Source organism: Petaurus breviceps, unplaced genomic scaffold, assembly GCF_028583685.1.
Source record: "Petaurus breviceps papuanus isolate PSGF00001 unplaced genomic scaffold, PetGlider_PUasm1.0 186, whole genome shotgun sequence".
Lineage (NCBI taxonomy): Eukaryota > Metazoa > Chordata > Mammalia > Diprotodontia > Petauridae > Petaurus > Petaurus breviceps.
The window spans coordinates 52559812-52566692 of NW_027185798.1; the positions used below are offsets into that span (position 1 = coordinate 52559812).

The 6881-nt window shown below is 36.7% G+C and overlaps 1 pseudogene; it reads right to left on the reverse strand.

The window, feature by feature from the left end:
• Positions 1–299: 299 nt before the first annotated feature.
• Positions 300–1010, reverse strand: LOC138162261 (RBPJ-interacting and tubulin-associated protein 1-like; annotated as a pseudogene).
• Between the last annotated feature and the right edge of the window lie 5871 nt (positions 1011–6881).

Here is a 6881-nt window from a genome sequence, read left to right on the forward strand (position 1 = left end):
AACAGTAGAGTTCATTGTATAGTATGGTGATTTCTTCCACTTTTATATGAGAGAACAAGGTATAATGAGGAACAAGACCATCTCTTCCAGAGGATAGGGTCTATAGCCAGATACTCCCAGAGCAACTGTTGTGTATGTATGTGAATGAGTCATGGATGTCTACAAGGACTGGGAGTCTGGAGAGATTCCTTTCCCTTTCCACTCTCATGAGGGTGGTTCTCTAGGCTAGCACAAGCCCATGCCCCTGTCCCATTCTATGCTTCCAGTAGTGACATTAAGGCAAGGCTCACAGGTCACTTCTAAGGTGGCTTTGGCTTGGGGGTGGCCAGATACTTCCAGGGAGTAGCAGGTTCTGGGAGGCTAATGCAACAAGCCCTGGGAGACACCAATGGGCTCCAGAAGGTCACTGCAGCCATCTGAGCCCAAGTCTGCTACTGGTCTTTCTGGTGCGTGTGGACTGATGACAAAGATGTGCCCCACAGGTAAGGCATTCAGGTGGTTGAGTGCTTGGGAACACTCCCTCCTGAGGGAGACTGGAGACTCCATCCTGTCTAAGAGCCTCTGCCAAATATCTGACTTACCCTGTTGTTCAGCTCAGAGGAAGCCACAGGGAGAATGGCCCACAGGGGCACTCTTCTTAGAATGGGGTAAGCAACTACTCCAGAGTGCTGATGGTGGGGTTCAGAGGATGGAAGAAGATCTGCAGGGCCTTCCTTCTTTGTTCACAGTGCCTTCTAGATGTTTTCCTCCTCTAGTGAGCCAAAGAGGTTCTTATCACAGTAGGACAATGTGCAACAGGTGAGCATGCATTTATTTTTCTTCCTGAGGGAATGGGAAGGGTTACTACTGCTGCTTATGGATGGATCCAAATACAGATTCCATTTTGCACCCTCAGAATTAGGGATCAATGGAACAGGCTTCCCAGATCTGTCCTTCTTTGTCCAAGGAGGGTTAAATTCAGGCTTACTGGGTCGCTGAAGTGCATTGTGGGTACATTTTGGATAGCTCATAATGGTGTAGAATTTTAAAAACAGTCACATTTACTCCAAAACTTTTCATGCTAAACAACCAGTAGGAAAATGTTGCTGAGCCCTCATCAGATGATATAAGAATATAATAAGCTACAGGAAATTGGTTGGATAGAAGTTTCCAAACCATTCAATTCAGCTGTACTTGAATAGACAGGACTGTTTTATCAAATATAGAACTACAGAACCTAGATGAATACTTGAAACTTAATGGCAAGTTTAAGCTAAGGTTAAGATCACACACTCCCAAGGGAAATTGTGGCCATATGCCTCATTGGGACTCCTGGGCTAAATAAAAATGTGGAAATTATGTGGTAGATAACATAGGGAACTATATACAATGATATAAGGTTAATAATATGAATTTTTCCTTAACTGAATATTTTGATTAAGATAGATGAAATTAATTGAATGGTCTTTACAATAATATCAGGTATGTGCACATATGCACATGCATGGGCACACACACACATACACACCACCACCACCACTAAAATCAACAATGAAAACAAAATATCAAAGACTTTCCATAGATTTCAAAGCTTGAGAATTTATTCTATTGGTCATAATGCTATTCATAATTGTCACTATTTTGTATTCCAGTGTGAGAGAGTATTGGGGCTAGAAAAGTGAATACTTGGTTGAAATCTTAGTTCTAATACTTATAATAATCAATGGCTTTTAGGTAGTGTTTTAAAGTTTGCAGCATGCTCTATAAATGTCCTCTAATTTGGTCCTCAAAGGTTAACCCATGAGGTAAATGCTATTATTGTGCCATTTTATAGATGACTAAATGGAGACTGGGAAAGGTTATTTGCCCAATATCATAACGCTAGTAAAAATCCATGGTAAAATCTGACTTCAGATCTTCTAATTCCAATCCCAACATTTTATGCACTGCAAAACTTAGCTGGTCCATACTTGTATGACCTTGGGCAGAATATTTCCCACATCTCAGCCTCAATTTCCTCTCTTGAGTGAGTTGGTTGAAAAATAGATAACCCTTAAGGTCAGTTTCACCTCTAAATACTCTGATGCTGTAAAGTTTTTGAATTGTATGATGATAATAGAGAAGGCAAGTAATGGCATGATTTGTTCCAAACAAGAGAGTCTTTATAACTTTCTTGTCCTTTTCATTTACAGTATTTTTTCAAAGAGTTTATAACTCTTCCCTTGGGAAATCTAAATCACCAAATTGAACATAGAGAGGGAAAAGTATCCCTAATTCTACCCTGTTAAACTTGATCAGTTAAGATATAATGCTTCTCTGACTTGTCATAAGCAATGAATTTCTCATTTATGTATCATTACTAGCTAATATTAAGATGTCACAAAATAATGGGCTAAATATACAAAACACAGATAAAAATTTAGTTGCTCAGGTAGAGTTGATGCTGGTCTACCTGACCATCATCAATGCTCTTTATAATCTACACTCAATTTTTCATCTATGAAAAAACCACTTGTTTGTTCTTTATCATTACTATATGATCTTTTAAAAGTTTCAGTATTTAATGCCTTAAGTACTACAAATAATGATTTTTCCCACAATTTCAGATATAGCATTCAATGTCCTAATGTCCATATTTCCCAACATCCATTTTTAATATCTATTTTTTTCACAAGCACTTAATAAGTTCTTACTATGTACAAACCACTGAGATGGACAATGAAGGAGCTACTATAACTAAAACTGACTGACACATCAGCCAAGTCAAAATATTTATACCTTAATCCATACCTATTATTTCCCCTTGTATGAATATTTTCTCATTTCTTCTTTGGAAACAGGCTGGGTCATTATAATTAAACAATGATTGGGTTTTGTTTTTGTTTTTGCAGTATTTTTTTACTTATTGTTATTGCTGTTATTGTTCTTTCCATTTACATTGTTACAGCCATTGGTACATAACATTTGTTTTACTTTTCTATTCTCAAACCTACATCCTTTCTCCCTTGACAATTCTCAATTAATTAAGTTAAAATTCTTTACTCCAATTATCAATTGCCACTATATTTGGGATAAGGCTAAACCAGAAGAAAGCTTAGATAAACTGAAATAATACAGTGGCTATTATCTCTCTGTCTCTGTCTCTATGTCTGACTGCTCATCTATGTCTCTTTCTGCTTCTCTGTATCTGTGTCTCTATGTTTTTTCCTCTTTATTTTTCTACCTCCCTCTTTCTCTCATACCTCATTTTTTGGGGTCTACACATTATTAATGATATGAACTTCCACTCCTGTTGTGGTTTATATTTTACTAATCACTTTCAATTATTTTAGGTGCATTCTCTCCTTTGAGCCATATAACGCCTCCAAAGTAAATTTGGATAGAATAAGAAAAGTAAACGGCAAAGTGTTTCTATGACCAGTCCAATGTTACAGAAGTTATTGGCAGAGTGAAAATTTGAATTAGAGCTTTCTGATTATAATTCTAGTCATTCCAGTACAAATTGGTTTATGCCACTATGACCACTGGCCTCAGTTTTTCTGACTCAGCAAGGAACTAATTTCTTGCCTCAGACTCTGTTGAGCTAGCCACTTTTCCATCTTAAATGTCTTTCCTTTCCAGGTTTAGGAAACACATTTGATTCTGGTTGGCTATGTTTATAACTCATTCCAATATACTACTCCAAATACGGTTTCCTTTGAAAAGACTCTATGTTATAAGAAGGAATGGGGTTAAATACTGCAGCAAATGCATCCCAACTAAAGTAGATTTCTTTTCCTTTCCTGATCTTGGACTTCCTTGTGTTTATTTTAATGAGTCATTTTAATACCTAACCACTAAAGTAAATTAGCTCAGGATCTTATGGCTGTCATGACAACGATGGAACTTTCCCAGCTGATTTCTAGACTGATTTAAACCATTGACTATACCTTAAAACTTAATTTGGAGCTGGAATTAAAACAACTCTGAGACTTAGCAGAGGCTCACAGTTTTAGGGTTTAAAAGGAATTAGACTGATTTAAAAGAAATTGAACTGTGGATAGGAGAATTTAAAATTAACATTCAAAATGATCAAAGGGTGAGGCATGAGGTTTTCAGGGATATGGGAAGATAATGCTCTAAAAAATATGGAGATTTAACACCCCTTTCACACATTCCATGCTACTGGAAGAAGAAAACCATTCAATTAAATTTAACTTTTCCTTAGTATTTTTTAAAGAACCTATACAAACACTATGAAAGATTCTAGGGACATGGAGATAGAAACAAGTCATGCATCTCATCAGGCCAAATGTGTTCTAATGGTGAGAGAATATGTGAACATTTATAAAACTATAGCTATGCATCCTTTGGAATTATTTTGATTCTTTGAAAATGCTTCCTATAATAGGTGTCAATACTATCTCTCCTCTATTCTTTTAAATGGCTACAATCCAATTTTTGAATTTATCCTTCCACTGAAACTGTTCTCCAACAATCATCTGTTAGTTGCCAGATCCAATGACCTTTTCTCAGTTATCATTCTTGATTTTTCTGCAACTTTTAACACCGTGGATCACTCTCTCATGCTTGATATTCTCTTCTCTATAGGTATTCAGGACACACTCTCTGCTGATTTATCTGATCACTTCTTCTCTGTTCCATTTTTTTGGGGTTATCTTCTGGATTGTGCCCTCTAATGCTAGATTTTGCTTCAGAATTCTTCCCTGGACTCTCTTATCTTCTCCCTCTTTATATTACTTTACTTGGTGAATCAGCTCTTGTGAATTTAATAGCCATTTCTATACTGATGATTCTCAAATCTACATATCATACCTCAAACTTTCTACTGACCTTCAATCGCACATCACCAATTTCTTTTCAAAAAATTCAAATTGGATGTCCAGTAAAAATCTTAAACTCAATCTCTTCTGAGGATTTTTCTGAAATTATCCTGCTTGTCTTTTATAGCCCAGTATTATCCCATCACAATCATATACCACAACTTGCTTAGCCATTCCCCACCTTATGGACATCCCCTCCATTTTTTTTTTTTTTTTTTTTTTGGCCACACAAAAAGAGCTACTATAATATTTTTTTCACAAATAGGTCCTTTCTCTTTCTCTCCTCTCCCTGTCCCTGTCCTGTCCTGTCCTGTCCTCTCCTCATCTCTTTGCCAAACAGATCCAGTAGTGGTATTCCTATGTGAAAGGTATCCCACACTTTAAGAGTCCTTTTGCTGTAGTTCCAAAATGGTTTCCCGAATGTTTATCAGCATCAACAAATCATTAGAGTCTCAATTTCCCCATACCTCTTCAACATTTGCCATTTTTATTTTCTGTCATATTAACTGATCTTAAAGGTGTGGGTACTACTTTAAATTTGTTTTAATAATATTAAAAATTATCTCTCTTCAATCTATTTTACAGGTCATTTATTTTCTGAGGATATATTTCACATTTTCTTCTATTTTTTCATTCTTTTAATTTTGCTTTTTTGATTCTTGATGTCTCATGGAGTCATTAGCTTCCAATTTTCCATTTCAAATTTTTAAGGAATTATTTTCTTTAGTGAGCTTTTCTACATCTTTCTCAATATGGCCATTTCTGCTTTTTAAGGAATTCTTCACTTCATTGATTTTGTGACTCTTTTATCATTTGACCTAGTTTGTTTTGTTTGTTTGTTTGTTAGTTTTTTGCTTTTTTTGAAGGGGGGAAAGTAGGGCAGTTGGAGTTAAGTGACTTGACCAAGGTCACACAGCTAGTTTTGTGTTAAGTGTCTGAAGATGGACTTGAACTCAGGTCCTCCTGTTTCCACAGCCAGTGCTCTATTCACTGCCCTACCTAGCCACCCCATTAGTCTTTCTTAAAGATAGTATTTTCTTTGCTTACTTTATTAAGTTATTGATTCTTTTGTCATGATTTTCTTGCATTGTCCTCATTTATTTTCCTAATTTTTTTTCTCTGCCTCTCATTTAATTTTTAAAATCTTTAAAAAAAAATCTCTTCTGGGAATTCTTTTTGGGCCTGATACCAATTTATATTTTTCTTTGATACTTTGTACATAGCAGTTTTAATTTTGTTGTCTTCTCAGTTAATTTTTTGACTTTCACTGTCACAAAGTAATTTTCTATGGTCAGGTTATTTTTTTGTTGCTGTTTGCTCATTTTCCCCAGCTTATTTCTTGATATTTTTTAAGCAATTGCAGTTAAGTAACTTGCTCAAGGTCACATGGCCAGGTATTTCTGGGTGGGTGCTAAGTGTCTGAGCCCAGATTCGATCCCAGGTCATCCTGACTCTGGGGCCGGTGCTCTTACTCGCTGTGCTAGCTGGCCACCCTAATTTCTTGACTTTAACTTAATGTTGAAGTTAGACTCTATTCTTGGGTTGAAGAGTACACTGTCTCAAGCTTCCAGGTTATTGTGAAATTGTTTTTGGTGTTAGTTCTGGGGATCTGTAAGTTTTCAGTTCTTCTAAAAAAGCATGATCTAAGAAGAAGTGTGTTTACTGTTCTATCCCGTGCTCTGTGTGTGTGAATATAAGCACTCTTTTCTGTGCTGGACTTGGGATCAGGGTCTCTTCTCCTGATAAACTAGAGCTTTTCTTCACCCTGTGACTGTGACCCAGGAATATGAAACAGATTTGGGTAGGTTCAAGGCAACAGAGTACTGCACCCATGCAAATAAAGGTATCCATGCAGTCACCCTCTGAACAGATGCCCAATGACCTTACCACCTATGGGCTGAGAGCTCCAGAAGCTGCTGCTGCAAAGTCACTTGCTCTCAAGGCTTTTTATTTTAAAACAGAGGAGTGGCCTTCTGCTTCCTTGCTCAGGTTATGCTTGTGTTTGGACTGCACTCTACTTCACCAATTCAACAGACCTTTCCTATCAACCATCTTGGTTGTCTTCTGATGGAATTTTTT